This window comes from Marmota marmota, unplaced genomic scaffold (genome assembly GCF_001458135.2).
Source record: "Marmota marmota marmota unplaced genomic scaffold, marMar, whole genome shotgun sequence".
Classification (NCBI taxonomy): Eukaryota; Metazoa; Chordata; class Mammalia; order Rodentia; family Sciuridae; genus Marmota; species Marmota marmota.
In genome coordinates this window covers 23,230,117-23,239,163 of record NW_025999949.1, presented here as the reverse complement: position 1 = coordinate 23,239,163, position 9,047 = coordinate 23,230,117, and positions in this window count along the sequence as shown.

Sequence of the window (9,047 nt, the reverse complement as noted above, 5' to 3'; positions counted from 1 at the left end):
GTGTGTGTGTGTGTGTGTGTGTGTGTGTGTGTGTGTGTGTAGTGGTGGGGAGTGCTGAGGATTTGTAAGAAGCAAGTCAGTTCATGTTGCTTCTCCACCAAAAGCTGTTTGCTGGATTTCCATTATTTTTTAAGAAATACAAACAGAAAAGCCCAAATGCTTTGGGTCTATGATGCCCTTCCTGATTCGGCTGTTACTTCCTGTCCATTTCCTCTCATATCCTTTAGCCTCTTGCTCACACTGACCTCCAATCACTTTCTTAAAAAAAAAAAAAAGGCCTCTTTTACCCTTGAGGCCTTTGCATGTGCTATTTCCTTTGTCTGGGCTACTCTTTTTTGACTCTGGATGACTGGTTCCTTTTCTTACTTATATGTCAGATTAAACAAGAAGCAAAGATGAATAGTAGCAGGGGATCAGGGGCAAGGCAATAAATAGGTCAGTCACCATGCTAGGCTGCAGGACTCTCTGACACACACACTCTCTCTGTCTTTCCCTCCCTCCTTCCCTCCCTCTCCTGAATGAACATGTTAAACTGGTGGTTTACCAAGCTGGGCTCCCTGGAACCCTGGGGTTTGACGGTGATACCTCAATGAGACAGCAGGAGACTGTGATCAAATGATCAGAAAGCAGAGTCCTGGGCCAGCAGCTCTCATTTCCATCAAATGTCACACGTCATGCTTCCGTAATATCTGGTTTGAGAAAAGGACTTTACTTACTTAGAGAAAAGCTTGGAATCCCTGGCCTGGGTGACCTCTGAGGTCCCATCTGTCCATTATACTGATTCCTTTAATGAATGTTGGCAGTCACCAACCAGGAGCTCACGGGCAGAATCCAACCTTCAGCCATGATTTGTGGGCCCATCCCAGTGCCAGCGATTCCTTGGGACGTGAGGCAAGTCCATCGTGGTGAGCGTGGTCCCCCTCCTTCTTCATGTCTGACACCCCGACCTGGCCCTTAACGTTAGCAGCCTGAGCCCTCTTGACCTTTGAGTCTGTTTTCCTGGAAGTGCTCCTCTGAGATTCTCTCCTCCCTCCCTTCACCCACATGTGCCCTACCTGTCCTGACCCCAGAATGGCCTCACGCCCTGTTTTGAGTGGTTTGTTATCCAGCAAGAGACAATTGAAGAATTTTCTGGAACCATCCTGGCTGAATCAGGGTGTCTGTCAAGCAGGGCCTCACCAGCCCAGAGGACACTGTAGGCACAGGTAAGAAAGGATGCCTCTCGCCCTGCTTGGGTACCCCCCACCCCATCAGAGCCTGACCAGCAGGGCACAGGCTGGGGTGACCTTGCAGCTCCATGCAGCCCTGGCTGCCACCCAGGGTACCTTCTGTCCTTCCACAATCTGTGCAAGCTGAGCCGAGAGGAAAGAAGTTCTCTGCAAACACACACAGGGGCCCTGCCACCCCAGGAGCATCTCCCAGGATTTGGGGATGCCTCGCTCAGACCTTGCTGGCTCCACCCCACCCTGAGTCATCCTGACACACAGAGCGTTCATCAAAAGCATATATAAATATGCTTCCCCACATGTATCCTACGGGCTGCTTTTTCCTTTTTCTTATTAAAAAAAAAAGTCCCCACCCTACTGCAATGTGATCTGAGCTCTGCAGGCAACGTCAGAGCCACCTGCCCGCACTCAGTGTCACCGGGCCTGGTGGCCGCCTGCCAAGACATTCTCCCTCATTCCCCAAGGCAGCCAGGCCCCGTGCCCAGGGCTGTTTGGTTCTGGGGATTCCTCTTTAAAATCGTGTAGGCGGGTGGGTCTTCCTCCGGGCAATGTTGAGAGCAGCTGCAGACCCAAAGTTGAAGGGAGAAGCCAATGCCACTTGGTCGCTGATTGCGGGGGGCATTGGCTGTCTTTTCCCCTCTGCTGTGCAGAACTGTCACTGCAAGCTGAGAAGGGATGGGCCGCTGTCCAGGGTCTACACAGGCCTTTTATGTAACTTGATAGACAAAATCCTGGCTTTGTGGGGAAGGTGGTGAAGCATGCGTGTAGGGTCAGCTCCTCCCGAGGTCCACTTCCACCCGTGGACTACTTGCCTTTCCCTATGTTGAGATCTGACGCCTTGTCGCTGAACTTTGCATCTCATTTTGTACTTTGCATCTCATTCATCTCAGGACAGCCTACAGTGATTTTTATCTCCACTTTCCAACTGAGGAAAGGGAGGCTCAGAGACCCTAAGTAACTTATCCAAAATCACACAGCTAGAAAAATAGGAAGTTAGAGTTCAAACTCAAGTTTGGCCCACTGAAGGAACTTCATTCCTCCCTCCACTTCCTGCCCCAGGCTCACTCTCGCCAGGCTCCATCCGGCTGTTTAGGAAACTGTAGAGAGATGAAAGGACTTGTGGCCTCGCCTGGGGGCTTGAGGGAGGAGCACCTAGCTCCTGTAAACGCAGTTTCACCAAAATCTGTCTTAAGACCTTTCTTTGTATCTTGGGACAAACCTGGAGCTCTGGAAGGGACCCTTGGCCAGAGTCGTTTGTCATTAGGTCCACATCTATCCAGCTTCTACTTTGAGCCAAGGATCATGTGAGAGCCTGGAGCAGAATGAAACAGACACAGGAGGGAGGGACTCGGGAGAGAGGGGCCAGTTCTGCCCCAAGATGCCACCATCAGCCCCTGGAACCCGAAGCTGTCCTCCGGAGGGAGTGGAGCAGTGTCAGAGCTCAGCCCTGGGAGCGGTTCCTGGAACTTGACACAGAGAAGCACCTTGACGGAGCAGCCACCCGGCAGCCAGGATGTGCGCCTCAGCAGATCAATGAAAACATCACTTGGCCCAGATGAGCCACCCACAGGAAGCCGCATTATCAGAAAGTCACTTGTACAAACGGAATCTGCAATTGTGGCAGATGTGAAGGAGTGTGTTCAGCCAGGGATCTTGAGCCATCTCTGCCCCCAAGGGAAAAGTCATCTGGAGGATGCACTTTCTGATTCGGTTTGCTCTGGGGACACCTCCTCCACCCTCTGCGGAGCACAGACGGGGTGTTAGTGAGGGCAGCGCTCTGCTGCTGTAACAAGCACAGCCAAAGGGGAGTGGCTGACGAACTTGGGAGTCCGCCTCTCTCCCCTGTAGCTTTCCGAGGGGACCACTCCAGGATGGCAGAATTTAGGGACACAAGTTCCTTTCGTGCTGAGGCTCCCGTACCCCACCTGCCTGGTCAAGGGCAGGGCTCAGCCACATCCAGCTTCCAGGGGACAGAGCACAAAGGAGGCAGGTGCTCATCCCAGCAATGGCAAGTGCAGAGTCTCCTCTTAGCCACAGTTCATTACCTGTAGTCAGTCATGGTCCAGAAATACTATATGGAAAGTTCTAGAAATAAAGCAATTGTCGAGGTTAAATAACATTTACTGCACTATGTTGTTAGAACCTTTCTTTTCTATTACTGCTGTTGTAACCTCTTACCGTGTCAAATATACAAATTAGGAGAAAGAAAGTACATGCAGGGCTTGGTCCCAGCAAGGTATCCACCGGGGGTCTTGGGATATATCTGCTGTGGATGAAGGAGGCCACTGCATAGCTGCCACCCACCTTTGATGTAGTATCATGTTGGTAAGAGCAAGGTCACATGGCCCATCTAACTGAATGACAACTCTGAGCCCAGGAAGACCAAGAGAACAGGTGTAGGTGGACCCCTCTCCATCTTTGCTTCAAGTGGCAAATAGGACATTTTCCTGTGTCACCACACCTCTCTACTTTGTGTGTGTGTGTGTGTGTGTGTGTGTGTGTGTTAATGGAGAACGAGCCCAGGGGCCTCATGAGGGACAGGAAAGTGTCTTTCCTCTGTGCTGCATCTCTGGCCCTTTCTAGCTATTTTGACACAGGATCTAGCCAGGGTGCCCAGGCTGGCCTTGAACTTGTAATTCTCCTGCCTCAGCCTCCCAAGTAGCTGGGATTACAGGTGTGTACCGTCACACCCAGCCTCAAACCACTTCTTAAACCAGTTTAAACCCACAAGACAACCTGGGAGTGGCTCCAGGGCGGGTTGGTTCACCAGCCAACCAGGGCCAGGCCCCCTTCTCCATCCCAGGTGTTAGCTCCAGTCAGGTTGGCTCAGCTTGACTGCAGAGGGCAGGTTTCACGCCTGAGGGTAACCATGATATCCTAGGGAAGAGGAAGGCACCTCTTCCTCGCTTTCTTTCCCTTAGCAGAGAAGACTGTTCACCGAGCCCCACCCACCTCTGCAGACACCCTCCTCACACTGCTGATCAGAATTGGGGCTCATGCGTGTCTGAACCAACCACTGTGCCTTTGAGGTGACTGTTTTTGTCAGCTTTTTNCGGGTGGGGTGTGGCTGGAGGAGGTGGGGCATTGGGGATGAGCCTTTGGGTATATAGTTTATATCTGGCAAGTGGAATCTCCCCGCTCTCGGCTCTGTAATTATCACGTGAGCTGCTTCCTTCCCCCACGACTCAGGCTCACTTCCAGCCCCGAGGGATGGAGCTGGCTGTGCAAAGACTAAGACCTCTGAAACCGGGAGCCCCCAAATAAACTTCCTCCCCTAAAATTGTTCCTGTGGGGTCTTTCAGTCACAGCAGAGAAAAAAGCTGACGAAAACAGTCACCAATGATTTTTAATCAGTGGTTTGGGGCGGGAGATGCTTAAAACTGCTTCTGGGGCCCTGGGTGGGAACCTGCAAGTGAACAGAGGGCATGGGAAAGTTGGGGGGTGCAGCCTCCAAGGTCCCCTCCCTGAAGGATAAAGGCCTCTGTAAGCAATACAGTGGAAGTAGGGTCCGCTGGGGTCTGCCAGGCGGGGGCTCTCCCCCTTCACCTCTACAATCGCCTCCTCTGTTCCCCAGGCTCCCCTTCCCCCAGTCCCATCCAAGCCCGGCCATGATAAAGACCGCCATTGAGGTCCTTCCTCTGCGCCAGGCGATGGGCAGGTCCTGCAGGCCCATCTCGTGCTGAATTCACACCACTGTCCCACAGACTTGGTGGGCGGAGCCTCAGCCCAAAGATGAAGTTCAGGGAGGTCAGGGGAATGGGTTCAAGGTCGTGGTGCAGGGCTGGATTTTTCCACAATGCTTCTGAGGTCAACCAGGCCACCAGAGTCACAGATATAGTAATAACAATGATGGGGCTATTGTTACTGAGGATGTCATTAAAAAGTGAGGTGTGTGTGTGTGTGTGTGTGTGTGTGTGTGTATGCATCCGCGCACACACATTGTCTGCTTAATCCTCGTCACCTCTCTATGAGGGCGAGTTAAACTATGATTCCCTTTCTCAAGATTCAGAGAGGGTGTGCAGTTTGCCCTGTGTCACAGAGAATGAGTGACAGGGCAGGGAGTTGCCCCCCACTCCATTCCTGCACCATCCTCTGCACCCAACTCTCCACCCGAGCTTCCTGCTTCTCTCCAAGCCCCTCAGAGGAGTGGCCCTTGCCCGGGGTGTTTGGGGGAGACCCAGGGTCCCGTTGCGGTGGGAAAGGAAACCTCCTGCCTTCCCTGCAGAGCCCGACCTCCTCCGGTTGGCTGAGCCAGCACCTGGGCGGGAAGAGGGTAGAATGAGTCTATTCAGAGAGTTTTCCTGATGCAATCACTGATTGCAAAACCCTCACATCCCTGAGCACTTTATGGAGGGTGGTGACTCGGAGCAGCAGCAGGAAACCCCAGACTGCTCCAGCTGCCGGGAACGACTCTGCAGGTCACAGGCCACGCCGCAGAACAGTGACCCCCAGGCTGGGCGCAAGGACACCCCACGGTCCGCCCACACTCACCAGCTCCCCCATGCCAGTTGGTCCTGAGGCTCTCCAGGTAGGAGGGGCCAGAACAAGTCTCAATTTACAGGTGGACAATGATTTGTCCAAAGCCACTTAGAGTAAACGGCAGAAAGGTTCAGACTTGACTTTCAGACTTGCTCTGGTCCTCATGCTCCAACACTTGGGGTGGTGGCGCTCTTAAGAGGGTTCTGAGGTAGGTAGAGGTGGCGGGAAGAAGGCAAATACAAGGGCCTGTAGCCAGATGAACCCAAGTTCAAACCACGGCTCTGCAACGTCCAGCAAGTCAGCGAACCTCTCTGAGGCTTGCTTTCAGGGTTACAGTTTGGAGTTGGAGCTCTGCCGTTGGAATGCCTGGGCTTTCACCCAGCTGTGCCACTGAGAAGCCGCCCACCCTCTCAGAGCAGTTTCCTCATCTGTCAAATAAGCACTTAAAGACCCACTTGCAGAGGGTCTTCAGCAAGGACACAGCAAATCGCAGAAGAGAAGGGCCCCTGGGGATTAAAAGAGGAGTGTGTGAGGCTGGGGAAGGGCTCTCCTGCCCCACATTGAACTGAACCTTCTAGAAAGGAAGGAGGGGCAGGAGAAGAGGCCCAGGACCCACTGGGCCTACTAGGGGTGTTTTCTTCTGGAACGCTCCCGGCCTCCTCCTGGAGCCTGGGGCTCTTCCTGAGTCGGAATCCTCCTCTGCCCGCCGCCCCTCGCTGAGGGCCAGGCCCCTCCTGACATCTTCCGGGCCAGGGTCGGAGAGGGCGAGGTCAGGAGCACCAGCCCTGGAGTTTCATAACGCCGTGAGTCACTGCTCCTCACCGAGGGCCTGGCCAGGCGACAAGAGCTCGGGTCCTGCCGGCCAGAGGGACTCGGGGCCCTTCCAGGCACTCCTCACCCGCCCCTCCCACGCTCTCCACCGGAAGGAAGTTCCCTGGCAGCTTGTGCTGGAAGCATGTCAAGGTTAAGAAGAGGGAACAGAACATGCTGGGACCCAGGTCACGAAGGCCCCCCCATTGAGCATCACTCGTCCTCTTCATTGTTGCCCACCCAGCTCCTTCCCCGGTTGACTCAGAGACCTGGGCGCTTGCCATGTCTTAGTTAGAAGTTTAGTTTGCAAGAAGCTAGAATCATGATATTATAATAAACAGGGGTTTATTTGCACGCGCATGTGCGCAGGCATACACACCCCACAGAAATTCAAAACTTAACATGATTTCCTGCTGTTTGGGTAGCACAGTGGTATCAAAGCCATCACACTGTGATTCTAAAATTGGTCTTTCCCCTCAAGATTGCAAGATGGTTGCTGTAGCTCAAGAGATCACATCCAGTCTCAAGACAGAAAAAAGACAGAAGGGCACAAAATGCTGGTTTTTATATGAGTCATTTGTTGTTGCATAAAAAAATACTGCAAAATTTAGTGCAACAATCATTTACTAGCTCACAAATCTGGGAGTTAGCAGTTTGGGCTGGGATCAGTTAGCATTTTTTTTTTCTATATGGTTACCAGGGATTGAACCCAGGGGCACTTAACCACCGAGCCACATCCCCAGTAAATCTATTTTATTAAATAAGTTAAAATAAAATAAATCCTATTTTATTAGAGACAGGGTCTCACTGAGTTGCTTAGCACCTTGCTAAATTGCTGAGGCTGGCTTTGAACTCGTGATCCTCCTGCCTCAGCCTCCCTAGCCACTAGGATTACAAGCTTGAGCCACCATGCCCGGCTGCAGTTTTCTTAACGGGATTCATGGTGTGACAGCAGGCTGGCTCCACGGGGCTGGGGTGCCCAGGTCAGTTTCTCCCACAGAGCTGCCATTTGGTACTGGCTGTCAGAGAGGTGACACCAGAAGCAAGGTCTGAGCTATGCAGTCAACAGAAGAGGACCAGGCGCCAAGGAACACTGGTGGCCTCTAGAAGCTGGCAGAAGCCCAGAGTGGCCTCTGCCTGAAACCCTTCCTAGGAACAGAGTCTGCCCACCTTTGATTTTACCTGAGTAAGTCCTGTTCAGGGCTTCCACCTCCAAAACCATAAGGAAGTTCATTTATGTTTGTTTGAAGCCACCGAATTGGTGATAATTTGTTTCATCGGCAGACTGTGGCCCATGTCCTGGCTTTGTCAATAAACCTTTATTGAACACGGACATGACTTGCTTTCATGGTTTCTATGTTTGCCTTGGTGCTCCAGTGGCACAGTAGCCATGACAGAGACTGGCTGGCCTGCAAAGCCATGTGCGTGTGCTGTTGTGTGGACAGAGGCTCCCGCTGACTCTCCACAGGGGCTCCTCTCAGCTTTGAAGGGCCACGTGTGCACCAGGTCACACCCTGTGGCTGCGCTTGCCCCAACCACACACCAGCACCAGCCCCTGTACCTTGGGAAAAGTGGGCAAGGGACGAAACAGCCTGGAAGTGTCCTGAGGAGGGGGTCCCCCCCTCAAGCATTTCATGTGTACCTACTATGTGTCAGGCACCGGGATAGGGCCTCCAGGACTGCAGGCCTACTACGGTCTCTGCCTCGAAGGCACATGCAGCCCTGGTGGGGCAGCTGTGGAGCCAAGTGGTCCCCAGCCCTGCTGCCATGTTTTCCTACCGTGTCTGGAAAGGAGCCCCAAAGTCCAGGCGACTCCCTTGGCTGCTTCTTCTAGAGGCTTCCTTGGTTGGCCTCTCTGGGAAGGAAGGGGCACCCAGGGGAGCTCCCGAAGGCTAAGGAGGATTTGCCAGGTGTGGGAGAGAGTTCCAGGTGAGAGTGGTTCCAGAGGGACCAGACCCGAGGGCCCCAGGAACGTGGGGCGTTGGCTTATGGCCGGCTTTTCTGTGATTACATTGGGATCTTAGCCAGAGCCCTGTTTTGCCATCAAGCAGGAAGATGGGGGTCCAAGTCCTGCCCTGTGCCCATCCTCAATTGCACGTCTCTGAGTCCTCCTCTGTAGAAGGGGCTAAAGCAGAGCTGTCCGAACGACAGAGAGGGCCCCACGTGCACAGTCTCGGGAAGTGTCTCCAGAGTCTCCCCGACTTCCTGACGACTGCTTTTCCCTTCTCAGACCCTCAGAGATGGGGGACAACACTCTCTGCCCCAGGGAGGGTGTCCCCCATGCAGTAAGTGACAGCAGTGGCGGTGCTTTCCCAGGGCTGGGGACACATGCACAGCCCAGCTAGACATTGGGGGGGTGGACCTTGTCAGCAAGGTCCCTTGGAAAGGAACTGTCACCTCGCCTTCTGACCAGCCATGGAGCCCGTCCCTCGGTAGGGCTGCCCCCCACCAAGGTGGGGGTCCAGCAGGCCGGGGTCACTCAGCTGGGTCACGCAGGCTCCTTCACTGGAGCCATGGCCAGGTTTGCGGGAA